The sequence below is a fragment of the Agelaius phoeniceus genome, chromosome W (genome assembly GCF_051311805.1).
Source record: "Agelaius phoeniceus isolate bAgePho1 chromosome W, bAgePho1.hap1, whole genome shotgun sequence".
Taxonomy (NCBI): Eukaryota; Metazoa; Chordata; class Aves; order Passeriformes; family Icteridae; genus Agelaius; species Agelaius phoeniceus.
Window position 1 is genome coordinate 2,059,331 of NC_135301.1, and position 20,842 is coordinate 2,080,172.

Genomic DNA, 20,842 nt, shown 5'->3' on the forward strand with positions numbered 1-20,842 from the left:
CACACACTCTTCCCACTTACACGCTTGGTGTGGCCCTTACTCGAGACGCTGAAGAATGCGCTTCCACGCTTCTTCTGGCTGCTGCTCCTCGACGTCACATGGTAGATTCTGGGGAAATCGGCAGCCTCGGGGACCTGTGAGACGACAGGAAGTGGTCAACGAGTGGCTGACAGCTAGGAATTGTCCCCGCTCTGAAAAATCCCATAAAAGACAGATGAACAGTAAAGTTTTTATAACTCTTCTACCTAACTGTGACTACGTGCCAGGGCAGGGCAGCTCCGACCATAAGTGGTACAAAATGAGTACACACAATAAAAGCAGATGCATACAGTGCAAGTGTACGTGGAGTGTAAGTACATACAGTGTAAGCCAGCATAGGTACACACAATATAAGCCAGGACTTGAGATAGCTCTCTGGAAGATTAATTCTTGAGCCCTGTACCCCTTGGGAAGATGGAACCTATCAAACTCCTGCAGTCACGTGAGGAGGGTGTAAGACGCTCCCTCAGGAAGTCCAAGACAATGGCATGGAAAAAAAAAGGCACTACCAAAGCCGGTAGTGAGAAGGAAGACGGACGAGAACATCTTGTCCCTTTGAGACACTCCTGTCTCAAAGAGTAAAAATGTAAAGATGCCGGGATAAGGGATATCCGGAAAGGAACATAAGTAGAATATGGCCTATGTGGCACGGAATAGTGCCGATAAAGCATCGAGACGTAACAAAGGCCTGTGACATGGAACACAATGGACACCGACTACATAACACAGACACGGACTACATAACATAGACACAGACTACATAACATAGACACAGACTACATAACATAGACACAGACTACATAACATAGACACAGACTACATAACATAGACACAGACTACATAACATAGACACAGACTACATAACACAGACACAGACTACATAACACAGACACAGACTACATAACACAGACACAGACTACATAACACAGACACAGACTACATAACACAGACACAGACTACATAACACAGACACAGACTACATAACACAGAGACGAGTGGCAACTGCCTGTCCCCTTAGGGACCCGAGATGCCTAGTGCAAGATGAGCCAGAGGCTGATGACGCCAAAGGAAAGGAAGCCCTATGACGATGGCAAGTGATGATGAAATCTAACTCATTAAAAGAAGTTAGTGCCGAAGCAGTTAAGAGGATGCTCGAGAGGCTCAGCAAGCCTAGAGAAGAAAGCCGACTGCCGGGTGACCGTGGCCGTAGCTCTGGACCTGAAGGCGAGCTCCTCGGGGGAAAGGTCCGTGACGACGTCGAGTCGAGGGAGGCGGACGACACAAAGTACACGAAAATGTGGAGATGCGTCAGAACTGCCCTGCCCAGCAAAGGCTCTGGCGAGGCTGAGGGGAAACCCTCTCCCTTTACTTCCAGAGAGCCCATGCCCCTACAGACCTCTCCCCTAAGCTGACATCTGATTGCCTCCTGTGAGAGTACAGGTTTTTCCCCTTCTCCCAGCCACTGGCCCCGACACTTAGCTTTTGGAAGAGCAAAATCCATGGCAAAATCCATCCTCGGTCGGACATGGACGTTGAGATGCTCTCCGTGTGTGCTTCGGTGCTGCCGGTTCCAAGCTTTGGCTACGAGCCTCCTCAGGGTACCTAAGACAAAACAGAAAACGTGACTATTGCCCTCAAAAAGAGTAATCCCCGGGACTCCTTCGCACCACTGCCCCGGCTCACCTCAAATCTTGATTTGACTCCGGAGGCTGCCCGGAAGATACCTGCAAAGAGAAAAGGGACACGCTTAGCATGCTGCTGTGTAACTCTCACCTAGGAGTCAGCCTGCCTAAACTCCGACTCGCCTGCCCTCGTCTGTTCCGAGGCATGCCTAGGGCAGCGACAGCACCTGCAATGAAACAAAGCAGAAAAGCATGCTGAGATACTGTGAAAACACAACCTCCCAAATCTGACAAGTATGCCACACCAATACCTTAAGCTCTCACCCACCTGGCATAGGCATGCTCAGCCAGGATAGATGGCAGGTCGACCACCTAAAAGAAAAAAAAAAACAAGAGGAGATGCTTAGAGCTGCACCAAAACTGAGACCACAGCAATAACAACTGCTTCTGTACGCTATTCAATGCTCACCTCGCCCACTCAGCCTCGACTGCTGCTCTCGTCCTTGCATTCCTAAAAAGAAAGACAAAGCAGAACGCTGTAACAGCCACCATTTATGCTTCCTCTGCAGAGACAAACGGTGACTGACCTGCTCGGAGAAATTCCCTCACCCGGGACGGGGGGCTCTGCCCTGGATTTTATCCATCTGAATCGGAAAAAAAAGTTAGGACAAGAGTCAAGCTGTTGCAGGATAACTTAAGAGCCCCAGATGTCCTGTGTCCATCTACACATCCCTCCTAGAGTCCAAAACACGCCCCGCATTACAAACTTCAAGTCCCCGGGGCTTCTCCTATTGCACCAGGCTATGCAGCAGGGCAGAGCAGCTCCGGCACAAATGTGTGTGCACACACCCGTGACACAGGACAGGACGTGACAGACAACAGGGACACAACACGGACAGAAATCTCCTGGCAAGGAAAATGGCTGCGAGGAATGAGAGAATGCAAAAGGAGATGACCGAGGGGAGACCGATGGTGAGCTGATGAGGCTCAGAGAAACCTGGAGGAAGATGATGCTAACCGAATGATTTATTCCAAGAACTGCAGAGATGGATGCCTGAGAATCCTACAGCCAGAAGCCTCTACCTGCCCTCACGTTCTTTCAAGTCCTAGTCCGCCATAATGGATCCTGGCGGGGCAGAGGTGTCCATACAGCTCAGAACAAGACCTGAAAAGACATCTGACCGGATGCTTCTAAAGAGACAAGAGAGTCTGATGCCTGTCTCAGCTCCTGAGTCAAAAGTTCAACGGCCGGGGTGCCAGGCCGAGGAATGCAGAGATCACAGATGCTAACAATGATGCCAGGGTTTCTGACAGGCCCCTCAAAGGGCTCAGCTAAAAGACAGGACATATCCAAACAACACATAATACACAAAAGACAAATGACACGATACACACCGGGACTGCTCTGCCCTGCGCACCTCAGCACTGTGATCCAAAGTCAGGCTTTGCTTTTATGGGGCCTAAGGGGCCGCTCCATGGACACCCCCCACCTCCAAAGCAGACTCAAAAACCCCTCCCAGTATTTCCCAAACCAGCACCCTGCTTTCATCCCCTCTGTGGGTCGTGGCCCTCTACTTATCTCTCGCACAGCTGGGGATGCCGGTCTCAGGTGCAAAGAAAAGCCACCTCGTCAGCCGGGAAGCTCCTGCTGGCACCGGGCTGGTGTCTCTTAGACAGCTGTATTAAAGACAACCAAACATCACTGCCCGATCTTGGCAGCCCATCGGCCAAAACCCCACAAGTCTGCGACTCACCGTGCTCCAAAGAAGGCTCAGCTCCTCGGGCCGCACGCTTGGGGCACGCACGAGACCGAGGCCGTTGTCACAGGGGGTGCCTGGGTTACGAGGAGATGAGGTGATTTGGCACGGCTGAAACCTGAGGGGACCCTCGCTCCTCCTCCCTACTTCCCCGACTCACCGCAACTCCTGTGCCAGTGCCCAAGGCCACCTGGATGGCACCTTTAAATAGAAGAGTTCAGGGCTTCCTCACCAGGTCCTGTAATGCATCCACAGGGCTCACACGTGCAGGGAACCCGGTGCATCGGCCAGCTGGTGACGGGGGCTTGGCAGGCTCCGAGAGGATTGCCTAAGGCACAAAAAAGAGAATGGAAGCTTAGAGCTGCACCAGAAACTGAGACCGGAGCAATAACAACTACTTCCCTCCACTGCTCACCTTGACTGCTGGTATCCAGACTTACTTCCGAAAAAGAAAGACAAAGAACAGTGCTGTAAAAGAGTCACCACATACACTTCTGCTGCAGAGACAAACGGTGCCTCACCTGCTCGGGGGAAACCACTCACCCGGGATGGGGCCCTCTGGCACACGTTTAATCCATCTGAATCTGAAAAAAAAGTTAGGACAAGTTATCCTGCAACAGGCTGGCTCATAAGAGCTCCAGATATCCTGTGTCCATCTACACATCCCACCTAGAGTCCAACTACACCCCACATTACAAACTTCAAGTCCCCGGGGCTTCTCCTGTTGCACCAGGCTATGCGGCAGGGCAGAGCAGCTCCGGCACCAATGTGTGTGCAGACACCCGTGACACAGGACAGGACGTGACAGACAACAGGGACACAACACGGACAGAAATCTCCTGGCAAGGAAAATAGCTGCGAGGACAGAGAATGCAAAAGGAGATGACCGAGGGGAGACCGATGGTGAGCTGATGAGGCTCAGAGAAACCTGGAGGAAGAAGATGCTAACCGAATGATTTATTCCAAGAACTGCAGAGATGGATGCCTGAGAATCCTACAGCCAGAAGCCTCTACCTGCCCTCACGTTCTTTCAAGTCCTAGTCCGCCATAATGGATCCTGGCGGGGCAGAGGTGTCCATACAGCTCAGAACAAGACCTGAAAAGACATCTGACCGGATGCTTCTAAAGAGACAAGAGAGTCTGATGCCTGTCTCAGCTCCTGAGTCAAAAGTTCAACGGCCGGGGTGCCAGGCCGAGGAATGCAGAGATCACAGATGCTAACAATGATGCCAGGGTTTCTGACAGGCCCCTCAAAGGGCTCAGCTAAAAGACAGGACATATCCAAACAACACATAATACACAAAAGACAAATGACACGATACACACCGGGACTGCTCTGCCCTGCGCACCTCAGCACTGTGATCCAAAGTCAGGCTTTGCTTTTATGGGGCCTAAGGGGCCGCTCCATGGACACCCCCCACCTCCAAAGCAGACTCAAAAACCCCTCCCAGTATTTCCCAAACCAGCACCCTGCTTTCATCCCCTCTGTGGGTCGTGGCCCTCTACTTATCTCTCGCACAGCTGGGGATGCCGGTCTCAGGTGCAAAGAAAAGCCACCTCGTCAGCCGGGAAGCTCCTGCTGGCACTGGGCTGGTGTCTCTTAGACAGCTGTATTAAAGAAAACCAAACATCACTGCCCGATCTTGGCAGCCCATCGGCCAAAACCCCACAAGTCTGCGACTCACCGTGCTCCAAAGAAGGCTCAGCTCCTCGGGCCGCACGCTTGGGGCACGCACGAGACCGAGGCCGTTGTCACAGGGGGTGCCTGGGTTACGAGGAGATGAGGTGATTTGGCACGGCTGAAACCTGAGGGGACCCTCGCTCCTCCTCCCTACTTCCCCGACTCACCGCAACTCCTGTGCCAGTGCCCAAGGCCACCTGGATGGCACCTTTAAATAGAAGAGTTCAGGGCTTCCTCACCAGGTCCTGTAATGCATCCACAGGGCTCACACGTGCAGGGAACCCGGTGCATCGGCCAGCTGGTGACGGGGGCTTGGCAGGCTCCGAGAGGATTGCCTAAGGCACAAAAAAGAGAATGGAAGCTTAGAGCTGCACCAGAAACTGAGACCGGAGCAATAACAACTACTTCCCTCCACTGCTCACCTTGACTGCTGGTATCCAGACTTACTTCCGAAAAAGAAAGACAAAGAACAGTGCTGTAAAAGAGTCACCACATACACTTCTGCTGCAGAGACAAACGGTGCCTCACCTGCTCGGGGGAAACCACTCACCCGGGATGGGGCCCTCTGGCACACGTTTAATCCATCTGAATCTGAAAAAAAAGTTAGGACAAGTTATCCTGCAACAGGCTGGCTCATAAGAGCTCCAGATATCCTGTGTCCATCTACACATCCCACCTAGAGTCCAACTACACCCCACATTACAAACTTCAAGTCCCCGGGGCTTCTCCTGTTGCACCAGGCTATGCGGCAGGGCAGAGCAGCTCCGGCACCAATGTGTGTGCAGACACCCGTGACACAGGACAGGACGTGACAGACAACAGGGACACAACACGGACAGAAATCTCCTGGCAAGGAAAATAGCTGCGAGGACAGAGAATGCAAAAGGAGATGACCGAGGGGAGACCGATGGTGAGCTGATGAGGCTCAGAGAAACCTGGAGGAAGAAGATGCTAACCGAATGATTTATTCCAAGAACTGCAGAGATGGATGCCTGAGAATCCTACAGCCAGAAGCCTCTACCTGCCCTCACGTTCTTTCAAGTCCTAGTCCGCCATAATGGATCCTGGCGGGGCAGAGGTGTCCATACAGCTCAGAACAAGACCTGAAAAGACATCTGACCGGATGCTTCTAAAGAGACAAGAGAGTCTGATGCCTGTCTCAGCTCCTGAGTCAAAAGTTCAACGGCCGGGGTGCCAGGCCGAGGAATGCAGAGATCACAGATGCTAACAATGATGCCAGGGTTTCTGACAGGCCCCTCAAAGGGCTCAGCTAAAAGACAGGACATATCCAAACAACACATAATACACAAAAGACAAATGACACGATACACACCGGGACTGCTCTGCCCTGCGCACCTCAGCACTGTGATCCAAAGTCAGGCTTTGCTTTTATGGGGCCTAAGGGGCCGCTCCATGGACACCCCCCACCTCCAAAGCAGACTCAAAAACCCCTCCCAGTATTTCCCAAACCAGCACCCTGCTTTCATCCCCTCTGTGGGTCGTGGCCCTCTACTTATCTCTCGCACAGCTGGGGATGCCGGTCTCAGGTGCAAAGAAAAGCCACCTCGTCAGCCGGGAAGCTCCTGCTGGCACTGGGCTGGTGTCTCTTAGACAGCTGTATTAAAGAAAACCAAACATCACTGCCCGATCTTGGCAGCCCATCGGCCAAAACCCCACAAGTCTGCGACTCACCGTGCTCCAAAGAAGGCTCAGCTCCTCGGGCCGCACGCTTGGGGCACGCACGAGACCGAGGCCGTTGTCACAGGGGGTGCCTGGGTTACGAGGAGATGAGGTGATTTGGCACGGCTGAAACCTGAGGGGACCCTCGCTCCTCCTCCCTACTTCCCCGACTCACCGCAACTCCTGTGCCAGTGCCCAAGGCCACCTGGATGGCACCTTTAAATAGAAGAGTTCAGGGCTTCCTCACCAGGTCCTGTAATGCATCCACAGGGCTCACACGTGCAGGGAACCCGGTGCATCGGCCAGCTGGTGACGGGGGCTTGGCAGGCTCCGAGAGGATTGCCTAAGGCACAAAAAAAGAGAATGGAAGCTTAGAGCTGCACCAGAAACTGAGACCGGAGCAATAACAACTACTTCCCTCCACTGCTCACCTTGACTGCTGGTATCCAGACTTACTTCCGAAAAAGAAAGACAAAGAACAGTGCTGTAAAAGAGTCACCACATACACTTCTGCTGCAGAGACAAACGGTGCCTCACCTGCTCGGGGGAAACCACTCACCCGGGATGGGGCCCTCTGGCACACGTTTAATCCATCTGAATCTGAAAAAAAAGTTAGGACAAGTTATCCTGCAACAGGCTGGCTCATAAGAGCTCCAGATATCCTGTGTCCATCTACACATCCCACCTAGAGTCCAACTACACCCCACATTACAAACTTCAAGTCCCCGGGGCTTCTCCTGTTGCACCAGGCTATGCGGCAGGGCAGAGCAGCTCCGGCACCAATGTGTGTGCAGACACCCGTGACACAGGACAGGACGTGACAGACAACAGGGACACAACACGGACAGAAATCTCCTGGCAAGGAAAATAGCTGCGAGGACAGAGAATGCAAAAGGAGATGACCGAGGGGAGACCGATGGTGAGCTGATGAGGCTCAGAGAAACCTGGAGGAAGAAGATGCTAACCGAATGATTTATTCCAAGAACTGCAGAGATGGATGCCTGAGAATCCTACAGCCAGAAGCCTCTACCTGCCCTCACGTTCTTTCAAGTCCTAGTCCGCCATAATGGATCCTGGCGGGGCAGAGGTGTCCATACAGCTCAGAACAAGACCTGAAAAGACATCTGACCGGATGCTTCTAAAGAGACAAGAGAGTCTGATGCCTGTCTCAGCTCCTGAGTCAAAAGTTCAACGGCCGGGGTGCCAGGCCGAGGAATGCAGAGATCACAGATGCTAACAATGATGCCAGGGTTTCTGACAGGCCCCTCAAAGGGCTCAGCTAAAAGACAGGACATATCCAAACAACACATAATACACAAAAGACAAATGACACGATACACACCGGGACTGCTCTGCCCTGCGCACCTCAGCACTGTGATCCAAAGTCAGGCTTTGCTTTTATGGGGCCTAAGGGGCCGCTCCATGGACACCCCCCACCTCCAAAGCAGACTCAAAAACCCCTCCCAGTATTTCCCAAACCAGCACCCTGCTTTCATCCCCTCTGTGGGTCGTGGCCCTCTACTTATCTCTCGCACAGCTGGGGATGCCGGTCTCAGGTGCAAAGAAAAGCCACCTCGTCAGCCGGGAAGCTCCTGCTGGCACTGGGCTGGTGTCTCTTAGACAGCTGTATTAAAGAAAACCAAACATCACTGCCCGATCTTGGCAGCCCATCGGCCAAAACCCCACAAGTCTGCGACTCACCGTGCTCCAAAGAAGGCTCAGCTCCTCGGGCCGCACGCTTGGGGCACGCACGAGACCGAGGCCGTTGTCACAGGGGGTGCCTGGGTTACGAGGAGATGAGGTGATTTGGCACGGCTGAAACCTGAGGGGACCCTCGCTCCTCCTCCCTACTTCCCCGACTCACCGCAACTCCTGTGCCAGTGCCCAAGGCCACCTGGATGGCACCTTTAAATAGAAGAGTTCAGGGCTTCCTCACCAGGTCCTGTAATGCATCCACAGGGCTCACACGTGCAGGGAACCCGGTGCATCGGCCAGCTGGTGACGGGGGCTTGGCAGGCTCCGAGAGGATTGCCTAAGGCACAAAAAAGAGAATGGAAGCTTAGAGCTGCACCAGAAACTGAGACCGGAGCAATAACAACTACTTCCCTCCACTGCTCACCTTGACTGCTGGTATCCAGACTTACTTCCGAAAAAGAAAGACAAAGAACAGTGCTGTAAAAGAGTCACCACATACACTTCTGCTGCAGAGACAAACGGTGCCTCACCTGCTCAGGGGAAACCACTCACCCGGGATGGGGCCCTCTGGCACACGTTTAATCCATCTGAATCTGAAAAAAAAGTTAGGACAAGTTATCCTGCAACAGGCTGGCTCATAAGAGCTCCAGATATCCTGTGTCCATCTACACATCCCACCTAGAGTCCAACTACACCCCACATTACAAACTTCAAGTCCCCGGGGCTTCTCCTGTTGCACCAGGCTATGCGGCAGGGCAGAGCAGCTCCGGCACCAATGTGTGTGCAGACACCCGTGACACAGGACAGGACGTGACAGACAACAGGGACACAACACGGACAGAAATCTCCTGGCAAGGAAAATAGCTGCGAGGACAGAGAATGCAAAAGGAGATGACCGAGGGGAGACCGATGGTGAGCTGATGAGGCTCAGAGAAACCTGGAGGAAGAAGATGCTAACCGAATGATTTATTCCAAGAACTGCAGAGATGGATGCCTGAGAATCCTACAGCCAGAAGCCTCTACCTGCCCTCACGTTCTTTCAAGTCCTAGTCCGCCATAATGGATCCTGGCGGGGCAGAGGTGTCCATACAGCTCAGAACAAGACCTGAAAAGACATCTGACCGGATGCTTCTAAAGAGACAAGAGAGTCTGATGCCTGTCTCAGCTCCTGAGTCAAAAGTTCAACGGCCGGGGTGCCAGGCCGAGGAATGCAGAGATCACAGATGCTAACAATGATGCCAGGGTTTCTGACAGGCCCCTCAAAGGGCTCAGCTAAAAGACAGGACATATCCAAACAACACATAATACACAAAAGACAAATGACACGATACACACCGGGACTGCTCTGCCCTGCGCACCTCAGCACTGTGATCCAAAGTCAGGCTTTGCTTTTATGGGGCCTAAGGGGCCGCTCCATGGACACCCCCCACCTCCAAAGCAGACTCAAAAACCCCTCCCAGTATTTCCCAAACCAGCACCCTGCTTTCATCCCCTCTGTGGGTCGTGGCCCTCTACTTATCTCTCGCACAGCTGGGGATGCCGGTCTCAGGTGCAAAGAAAAGCCACCTCGTCAGCCGGGAAGCTCCTGCTGGCACTGGGCTGGTGTCTCTTAGACAGCTGTATTAAAGAAAACCAAACATCAGTGCCCGATCTTGGCAGCCCATCGGCCAAAACCCCACAAGTCTGCGACTCACCGTGCTCCAAAGAAGGCTCAGCTCCTCGGGCCGCACGCTTGGGGCACGCACGAGACCGAGGCCGTTGTCACAGGGGGTGCCTGGGTTACGAGGAGATGAGGTGATTTGGCACGGCTGAAACCTGAGGGGACCCTCGCTCCTCCTCCCTACTTCCCCGACTCACCGCAACTCCTGTGCCAGTGCCCAAGGCCACCTGGATGGCACCTTTAAATAGAAGAGTTCAGGGCTTCCTCACCAGGTCCTGTAATGCATCCACAGGGCTCACACGTGCAGGGAACCCGGTGCATCGGCCAGCTGGTGACGGGGGCTTGGCAGGCTCCGAGAGGATTGCCTAAGGCACAAAAAAAGAGAATGGAAGCTTAGAGCTGCACCAGAAACTGAGACCGGAGCAATAACAACTACTTCCCTCCACTGCTCACCTTGACTGCTGGTATCCAGACTTACTTCCGAAAAAGAAAGACAAAGAACAGTGCTGTAAAAGAGTCACCACATACACTTCTGCTGCAGAGACAAACGGTGCCTCACCTGCTCGGGGGAAACCACTCACCCGGGATGGGGCCCTCTGGCACACGTTTAATCCATCTGAATCTGAAAAAAAAGTTAGGACAAGTTATCCTGCAACAGGCTGGCTCATAAGAGCTCCAGATATCCTGTGTCCATCTACACATCCCACCTAGAGTCCAACTACACCCCACATTACAAACTTCAAGTCCCCGGGGCTTCTCCTGTTGCACCAGGCTATGCGGCAGGGCAGAGCAGCTCCGGCACCAATGTGTGTGCAGACACCCGTGACACAGGACAGGACGTGACAGACAACAGGGACACAACACGGACAGAAATCTCCTGGCAAGGAAAATAGCTGCGAGGACAGAGAATGCAAAAGGAGATGACCGAGGGGAGACCGATGGTGAGCTGATGAGGCTCAGAGAAACCTGGAGGAAGAAGATGCTAACCGAATGATTTATTCCAAGAACTGCAGAGATGGATGCCTGAGAATCCTACAGCCAGAAGCCTCTACCTGCCCTCACGTTCTTTCAAGTCCTAGTCCGCCATAATGGATCCTGGCGGGGCAGAGGTGTCCATACAGCTCAGAACAAGACCTGAAAAGACATCTGACCGGATGCTTCTAAAGAGACAAGAGAGTCTGATGCCTGTCTCAGCTCCTGAGTCAAAAGTTCAACGGCCGGGGTGCCAGGCCGAGGAATGCAGAGATCACAGATGCTAACAATGATGCCAGGGTTTCTGACAGGCCCCTCAAAGGGCTCAGCTAAAAGACAGGACATATCCAAACAACACATAATACACAAAAGACAAATGACACGATACACACCGGGACTGCTCTGCCCTGCGCACCTCAGCACTGTGATCCAAAGTCAGGCTTTGCTTTTATGGGGCCTAAGGGGCCGCTCCATGGACACCCCCCACCTCCAAAGCAGACTCAAAAACCCCTCCCAGTATTTCCCAAACCAGCACCCTGCTTTCATCCCCTCTGTGGGTCGTGGCCCTCTACTTATCTCTCGCACAGCTGGGGATGCCGGTCTCAGGTGCAAAGAAAAGCCACCTCGTCAGCCGGGAAGCTCCTGCTGGCACTGGGCTGGTGTCTCTTAGACAGCTGTATTAAAGAAAACCAAACATCACTGCCCGATCTTGGCAGCCCATCGGCCAAAACCCCACAAGTCTGCGACTCACCGTGCTCCAAAGAAGGCTCAGCTCCTCGGGCCGCACGCTTGGGGCACGCACGAGACCGAGGCCGTTGTCACAGGGGGTGCCTGGGTTACGAGGAGATGAGGTGATTTGGCACGGCTGAAACCTGAGGGGACCCTCGCTCCTCCTCCCTACTTCCCCGACTCACCGCAACTCCTGTGCCAGTGCCCAAGGCCACCTGGATGGCACCTTTAAATAGAAGAGTTCAGGGCTTCCTCACCAGGTCCTGTAATGCATCCACAAGGCTCACACGTGCAGGGAACCCGGTGCATCGGCCAGCTGGTGACGGGGGCTTGGCAGGCTCCGAGAGGATTGCCTAAGGCACAAAAAAGAGAATGGAAGCTTAGAGCTGCACCAGAAACTGAGACCGGAGCAATAACAACTACTTCCCTCCACTGCTCACCTTGACTGCTGGTATCCAGACTTACTTCCGAAAAAGAAAGACAAAGAACAGTGCTGTAAAAGAGTCACCACATACACTTCTGCTGCAGAGACAAATGGTGCCTCACCTGCTCGGGGGAAACCACTCACCCGGGATGGGGCCCTCTGGCACACGTTTAATCCATCTGAATCTGAAAAAAAAGTTAGGACAAGAGTCAAGCTGTTGCAGGATAACTTAAGAGCCCCAGATGTCCTGTGTCCATCTACACATCCCACCTAGAGTCCAAAACACGCCCCGCATTACAAACTTCAAGTCCCCGGGGCTTCTCCTATTGCACCAGGCTATGCGGCAGGGCAGAGCAGCTCCGGCACAAATGTGTGTGCACACACCCGTGACACAGGACAGGACGTGACAGACAACAGGGACACAACACGGACAGAAATCTCCTGGCAAGGAAAATGGCTGCGAGGAATGAGAGAATGCAAAAGGAGATGACCGAGGGGAGACCGATGGTGAGCTGATGAGGCTCAGAGAAACCTGGAGGAAGAAGATGCTAACCGAATGATTTATTCCAAGAACTGCAGAGATGGATGCCCGAGAATCCTACGGCCAGAAGCCTCTACTTGCCCTCACGTTCTTTCAAGTCCTAGTCCGCCATAATGGATCCTGGCGGGGCAGAGGTGTCCATACAGCTCAGAACAAGACCTGAAAAGACATCTGACCAGATGCTGCTAAAGAGACAAGAGAGTCTGATGCCTGTCTCAGCTCCTGAGTCAAAAGTTCAACGGCCGGGGTGCCAGGCCGAGGAATGCAGAGATCACAGATGCTAACAACGATGCCAGGGTTTCTGACAGGCCCCTCAAAGGGCTCAGCTAAAAGACAGGACATATCCAAACAACACATAATACACAAAAGACAAATGACACGATACACACCGGGACTGCTCTGCCCTGCGCACCTCAGCACTGTGATCCAAAGTCAGGCTTTGCTTTTATGGGGCCTAAGGGGCCGCTCCATGGACACCCCCCACCTCCAAAGCAGACTCAAAAACCCCTCCCAGTATTTCCCAAACCAGCACCCTGCTTTCATCCCCTCTGTGGGTCGTGGCCCTCTACTTATCTCTCGCACAGCTGGGGATGCCGGTCTCAGGTGCAAAGAAAAGCCACCTCGTCAGCCGGGAAGCTCCTGCTGGCACTGGGCTGGTGTCTCTTAGACAGCTGTATTAAAGAAAACCAAACATCAGTGCCCGATCTTGGCAGCCCATCGGCCAAAACCCCACAAGTCTGCGACTCACCGTGCTCCAAAGAAGGCTCAGCTCCTCGGGCCGCACGCTTGGGGCACGCACGAGACCGAGGCCGTTGTCACAGGGGGTGCCTGGGTTACGAGGAGATGAGGTGATTTGGCACGGCTGAAACCTGAGGGGACCCTCGCTCCTCCTCCCTACTTCCCCGACTCACCGCAACTCCTGTGCCAGTGCCCAAGGCCACCTGGATGGCACCTTTAAATAGAAGAGTTCAGGGCTTCCTCACCAGGTCCTGTAATGCATCCACAAGGCTCACACGTGCAGGGAACCCGGTGCATCGGCCAGCTGGTGACGGGGGCTTGGCAGGCTCCGAGAGGATTGCCTAAGGCACAAAAAAGAGAATGGAAGCTTAGAGCTGCACCAGAAACTGAGACCGGAGCAATAACAACTACTTCCCTCCACTGCTCACCTTGACTGCTGGTATCCAGACTTACTTCCGAAAAAGAAAGACAAAGAACAGTGCTGTAAAAGAGTCACCACATACACTTCTGCTGCAGAGACAAATGGTGCCTCACCTGCTCGGGGGAAACCACTCACCCGGGATGGGGCCCTCTGGCACACGTTTAATCCATCTGAATCTGAAAAAAAAGTTAGGACAAGAGTCAAGCTGTTGCAGGATAACTTAAGAGCCCCAGATGTCCTGTGTCCATCTACACATCCCACCTAGAGTCCAAAACACGCCCCGCATTACAAACTTCAAGTCCCCGGGGCTTCTCCTATTGCACCAGGCTATGCGGCAGGGCAGAGCAGCTCCGGCACAAATGTGTGTGCACACACCCGTGACACAGGACAGGACGTGACAGACAACAGGGACACAACACGGACAGAAATCTCCTGGCAAGGAAAATGGCTGCGAGGAATGAGAGAATGCAAAAGGAGATGACCGAGGGGAGACCGATGGTGAGCTGATGAGGCTCAGAGAAACCTGGAGGAAGAAGATGCTAACCGAATTATTTATTCCAAGAACTGCAGAGATGGATGCCCGAGAATCCTACGGCCAGAAGCCTCTACCTGCCCTCACGTTCTTTCAAGTCCTAGTCCGCCATAATGGATCCTGGCGGGGCAGAGGTGTCCATACAGCTCAGAACAAGACCTGAAAAGACATCTGACCAGATGCTGCTAAAGAGACAAGAGAGTCTGATGCCTGTCTCAGCTCCTGAGTCAAAAGTTCGACGGCCGGGGTGCCAGGCCGAGGAATGCAGAGATCACAGATGCTAACAACGATGCCAGGGTTTCTGACAGGCCCCTCAAAGGGCTCAGCTAAAAGACAGGACATATCCAAACAACACATAATACACAAAAGACAAATGACACGATACACACCGGGACTGCTCTGCCCTGCGCACCTCAGCACTGTGATCCAAAGTCAGGCTTTGCTTTTATGGGGCCTAAGGGGCCGCTCCATGGACACCCCCCACCTCCAAAGCAGACTCAAAAACCCCTCCCAGTATTTCCCAAACCAGCACCCTGCTTTCATCCCCTCTGTGGGTCGTGGCCCTCTACTTATCTCTCGCACAGCTGGGGATGCCGGTCTCAGGTGCAAAGAAAAGCCACCTCGTCAGCCGGGAAGCTCCTGCTGGCACTGGGCTGGTGTCTCTTAGACAGCTGTATTAAAGAAAACCAAACATCAGTGCCCGATCTTGGCAGCCCATCGGCCAAAACCCCACAAGTCTGCGACTCACCGTGCTCCAAAGAAGGCTCAGCTCCTCGGGCCGCACGCTTGGGGCACGCACGAGACCGAGGCCGTTGTCACAGGGGGTGCCTGGGTTACGAGGAGATGAGGTGATTTGGCACGGCTGAAACCTGAGGGGACCCTCGCTCCTCCTCCCTACTTCCCCGACTCACCGCAACTCCTGTGCCAGTGCCCAAGGCCACCTGGATGGCACCTTTAAATAGAAGAAGCCGAGCCTTCATCGCCAAGTCCCATGATTCTTCTGCAGGGCTCGGGAGAGCAGTAAACCTGGCGCCTCGGCCGGTTGGTTACTGGAGCTTGGCTTACTCTGAGTGGATTGCCTAAAGTGCAGAATCAGGAACAGATCCTTAGAGTTGCACCAGAAAGTGAGACTTGAACAATAACAACTGCTTCTGTACGCTACTCAATGCTCACCTTGCCCATCTCACCTTGACTGCTGATATCCAGCTTTACTTCCTAAAAAGAAAAAGAACAGTGCTGCAACAGAGTCACCTCTGACACTCCCCCTGCAGAGACAAACGGTGACTGACCTGCTCGGGGGAACCTCCTCACCCGGGATGGGTGGATGGATTTTGCCATGGATTTTATCCTTCTGCATCTGAAAGAAAGCGAGGACAAAAGTCAAAGGGCTGCAGGATATCTTCACAGCTCCAAACATCTTCTGTCTATCTAGGAATATCATCTAGAGTCCGGCAACACCCCACCAACTGCGAGTCCCTGGGACTTGTCCTATTGCAGCAGACTATGCGGCAGGGCAGGGCAGAGCAGCTCCGGCACAAATATGTGCAGACACCCGTGACACAGAACGTGACAAACAGGGGGACAACAAACACAACACATTATGCTTGTGGTGAGGGCCTCGATGGGAAAAGGCAAAAGGGACCCCAAAGACACAGTAGGTAACACGGTACACCGGACAACACGACGTGGACCGGAACTGCTCTGCCCTGCCCGCCTGCACGCTGCCATCAAATGTGGAGTCTCTCCCTTTAGCTGTCCTAAGAGGCCCCTTGGAGAGGATTGCTTTTCCCTCTGCTAATTTTTAAATCTGTCCCAGGAACTCCCAACCCACTACTTTCCCATCATCCCTTCTCCAGGCTGTGGCCCCCAACTTATCTTTTGGATGATCGGTCATGAGGATCCATGTTGCACCTGAAATGAGTCTGCCTCGGAGGGCCCCGTGATCGCCTGTTAGCCTCTCAGTCAGCTACAATAAAGAAAAACAAAACCAAAGTATGAGTACAGAGTTATGTGGGCCAAATCCCAGCAAGTCAGATACTTGCCCTCTCCTGAGTGTGCTTGGCTCCTTCAGGCTCCAGCTTCATCCTGATTCCAAGGCTGTGGCCATTATTATGAGTGGCACCTGGGTTAGAGAATGGCAAAGTTAAATGGCATTCCTGTGAGTGCAGTGGATGACCTTGTGTGCTGTAAGACATGTGAATGCCTCTGCTATGCTTGTGAAAAGCCTTGGGGAGGGGGGGCCCTCAAATAAACACCCTTTCTCACCCTACTGCCTGCAAACCCCCCTGCCCCCCCAATAACTCCTAACTAGTTACCTGCTCAGCCTCCCTCTCCTAGTCACAATCCTCAACTCACCTGAAGCCTCAATCTCAAACATCATCTTGGACACTGGGCAGATCCCTCTTGTGAGACAGTGAATCTGCTGAAAAAAGTGTTGTGCCTGACACAACCTAGGATCTCTGGAAGCTGGGCTCCTCCTAAAAACAATAAAAAAACAAAACAAGAACAAAACCAGAAATTACAAACGCACTTGACCACCCCTAAACACAAAACCCAAAATTGTGAACTTAAATACTTCCTGTATTCCATGCCATTTTCTTCGCAGTATCTTCAAAGCCTCTGTTGCTTTAGACGCCCAGAAACACCTGCTGAAAACAAGCTGAGATAAGCTGAAAGAGCTTCTTCCCTGAAATGAGAGGAGAGCTCTGACCCCAGCACATCCCAGAAAGGGAATGAAGTCCCTAAGCAAAGGCTGGGGTTAATATACCCCTGATGGTGCCCACCTCTCGTTCCCGTGGCACCCAGGAAAAGGGAGGGGGCAAATCCCACCGGGTATAAAAGCCCTCAGAGCAGCTGCAGCTGTTTAGCTCCTCTGACTCAAATTCGAGGGGAGTAAAGGGCTTGTTATAGAAGAAAACTCTTCAGAAAAATAACAGCACTTTCTTTTTTGCAGCAACTACTTGGAGCAGAAGAACAGAAAACTGGTAAGACATAAAACTTTGTGTTTAGGTAGCACAGCTAGACAAATTGGGGAATTGGGTAATTTGATGTTAACTTGTATAATTATTCTGTATTTTAATAAAAGCCATTTAATAATTTAACACCCAAAACTCCAGCAGCCGAGCTGGCCCTACCAAATCTCTATGTTGATACACGCAGTAAACAAAACTAAAAACCCAGTAATATCTATCAAAAGTCTAGTAAAGAAACCTATTGAAATTAATCCTACCTCAAATACAAACCAACCCATTCAGAAAGTTAGCTTCACTCAAAAAACTATTTACACAGAGTTAATAATACCAAGAAATAAAACACCACACCATATACCACCAATGAATATAACAGTGAAGGAAAAAAAGCCACATTTTTGCTTTTTTTTTTAAACTAACTTTTAGTGCCGGAGAGCCTGTGCCACAGAACCCATCGCTGCTCACTCCTAGAATGGCTCCCTGGCCCCCTGCCTTCTCCCTGGCCTTCTCAGGAAGGGTGACTGGTCTGGAGAACACAAGGTGCAGGGAATGTAGCTTAAGTGCAGACTTGGGACTATTTTGCTGCAGTTCAGGGAACCTGTGCCCAAACTACCTTGAAGTCCTATGTGCTCAGCTTTTCCTTTGGGTTTTTATGCACCTGGAAACAGATTTTGGGATCCACCAGTAAATTCAGTGAATTGTCCCAGCCAGACACCTTTTTGCTGGCCTAAAAGTAGCTTTTAAACCAGAGACCCCAGGCTTGCAGTGTTTTCCCACAGCAGAGTGAGATATGGTGGATTATCTTGTTCAGTGATGCAGCTGTCCACGAGGGGCAGGTCAGCTGGGACAGCCCTTGCTGTTGTTTTTTGTCTCTCAGTGAAGGAAAAGTCACCTGGTTTTCCCATGTGGCATTGACTGAGGCTGTGAAGTGCAATCCAGAGCTGTTGCTTGGGGCTGTGGTGTTTGGTGTGCAGACAACATTCCAGCCTGTCTGCTCTGGGGTTGAATGTGCATTTCCTCAGTTACTTGGACTGCGAAAAGGCCAAGAGGGTGGTGGGAAGCGTTTTCTCCCAGGCCTTGACAGCCTCAAGGCAGGGATATTGTTTTGAATGCTTGTTGTGTTTCCTTTCCCAGCCCAGGACTAAGGTGGTGTTCCCTGAACTGGGATGTGGAATGAGGAGGTCTCTGTTGGGAGGGTACGAGAAAGTGATACACCTAACTGGTGTGCCTGGATGGGCAGAGAAATCTGATCTTGGCAATACATGTTAATGGGTATTTAATTTGCCAGCATGGCTCAGGGGCACTAGTTTAGGACAGAAAGGAGACGAGGACAATAGGCACTGGCACTGGAGGCCTGGCCATGGCTGGAGATGAGCAGCTGGATCCCCCTCCAGGCTGTTCTGGGTGTGGATTTGGGTCCTGTCTGGCCACAGAAGCATGTAGCAGCTGGAGACTGGGCAGGTTTGGGGGCTGTGCCGCCCCAGCCTCTTTAGTTCTTGTCCCTGGTTGTCCCCTTTCAGCGGACATCCCTGCTTGGCTGGTTGTTCCCTGCAAGCAACCTGAGGTTCCTGGGCATTGGTGTGCCCCACTGGCACCGTCACCTGTCCTTGGCACAGTCGGGGAGCTGCCCGCAGCCGGGGCAGGAAGCAGGAGGAAGCGAGAGCCACGGGGCCGGGGCTGTGGGCATGGGCTGCGGGCAGGGCAGGGTTCCCCCCAGGGAGAATTCCAGCTCCCCGCAGCTCTCGGTGCGCGCTGCATGGGCTGCGGGCTCAGCCAGGTGGGAGGTGTGGTTGTGTTCATGTTGCCGGGAACTCTTTTCCCATCTGCTGGGACTAACTGCCTGGAGAATGACATTTCTGACAGCCCACTCCTACCCGTGTCTACTGGAAAAGGGCGAGGGTGAAGAGGCAAACGCCGGAGTTCCTTCGGGATGATGGAGTTGTGGTGTTTGGCTGTGCCCAGAGGAGCAGGAATTCAGAGAGATGATGCTGGCCAGAACATTGGTGCAAGAGCCTAAGGAAGATGAGAGTGGGATATCCATGGATAATCTAGCCATGAGAGGGCAGTGAGACACAGCTTATGGTGAAAGCCATGCAGTCAGCGATTACTTCAAAACTCCCCTGACCTTGCTCCACTGTGGAACAAATAAATACAAAGGTTTGCTCCTGCTCTTGCTGGGTGGAGAAATTAATCCAAACCCAAGATGCTTTTACAGCAGAGGTGGGAAAGATTCAAAATACAAACAGCACAGCTCTGTGTGTGCCTTGTGATTGCAGTCATAATAGATGTATGATATCTATCTATTACACATATCCTATGTAATATGCACTACACAAATCAGATATTTTAATAAATATAATACAATATAAAGTTATGATAGATGTTATCAATAAAATATTATAAATTCGAGTTATCCTATTACAGTTGATGCTTGCATTGAGTATGTAATATTTCCCTGCCAATTACCGAAGGAAAACATCTGGAGTCGGGTAACTACAGCAACAGGTACCCAGAGAGGTTGAGGGATGTCCATCCTTGGAGATATTCCAAACTGAAAGGCCCTGGGAGCACATGGCCCTGCAGAGGTCCTGGCCCAATTATGTGACTGATCTTTGACAACTAGGAGCACTGCACCCACTCAATAAAGTCAAAGTAATTAGTCCTAAATTTTACATACCAAGCAGGTTGCAGAAGTCTTCTGCCATCTGTGTTTCTCTGATGCATCTCAGGTAGTTTCTGATGTGAGCTGTGAATGAAAGGAGGAAGGATAGAGACATTAAAAGATCAACGATTTGGTGTTAAATCCTCCCTGCTCAGTCCATGCCTGTGCATTATTCATTAATACGCTTTGTGCCCCTCTACTCTGTAAGCAAATTATCAAGGTAGTTAAATGCAGCTAAGGTGACAATATTTAGAGTTTCCCAGGTCTTATCCTCCAAGCCATAACCAGGTAGGTGTCCAGACTTTGCAAGGCTGAGCACAGGATGAGCTCCCGTGTGAGCTGGACTAACCAAGCAATGAGGTCAGGGTAGGATAATGGGGCACACTGAGCTCTGCTACAAGGAAATGTCATGTTGATAAATGCAACTGCAACGTTTTTTATAAACAAAATTAAACTTCATTTGCTTCACAGTAGCTAATGCGCCGTTAATTCAAACCTCACAGAAGAACTCACTGGACACAGTTAATAGTCAGCAGAGCAGATAGGTCAGGCTTTGAAAGCATTTAATATTCACTGAAGTGCTGCTTGTATCCAATTATAACTCACTACTTGCCATCTTAATAATTTAAATCTGTCCACTCTTTAGAGAGGAAAAAAATGCACTAATCAAAGACATGAATGCACCTTTTGCTTTTGACAGCATCAAATTAAAACTAAATG

General features: G+C 51.9%; 2 long non-coding RNA genes across 6 annotated transcripts; both read right to left on the reverse strand.

Moving 5' to 3' along the window:
• Positions 1–7,186: 7,186 nt before the first annotated feature.
• LOC143696596 (uncharacterized) lies at positions 7,187–10,467 on the reverse strand. Of its 3 annotated transcripts, none has more exons than XR_013185996.1 (4): positions 10,169–10,467; positions 8,644–10,091; positions 8,481–8,560; positions 7,187–8,403 (listed from the first exon to the last, which is right to left on the reverse strand). It is a non-coding gene; the product is annotated as an uncharacterized LOC143696596 (long non-coding RNA). The 3 variants fall into 3 exon arrangements; XR_013185995.1 differs by having other exon boundaries at positions 8,481–10,091; positions 10,169–10,248; positions 10,332–10,466; XR_013185994.1 differs by having other exon boundaries at positions 8,481–10,091.
• A 96-nt stretch (positions 10,468–10,563) lies between these two features.
• Positions 10,564–15,425, reverse strand: LOC143696635 (uncharacterized). Of its 3 annotated transcripts, none has more exons than XR_013186028.1 (5): positions 15,240–15,425; positions 13,712–15,162; positions 13,549–13,628; positions 11,858–13,471; positions 10,564–11,780 (listed from the first exon to the last, which is right to left on the reverse strand). It is a non-coding gene; the product is annotated as an uncharacterized LOC143696635 (long non-coding RNA). The 3 variants fall into 3 exon arrangements; XR_013186027.1 differs by having other exon boundaries at positions 11,858–11,937; positions 12,021–13,471; positions 13,549–15,162; XR_013186025.1 differs by having other exon boundaries at positions 13,549–15,162.
• Between the last annotated feature and the right edge of the window lie 5,417 nt (positions 15,426–20,842).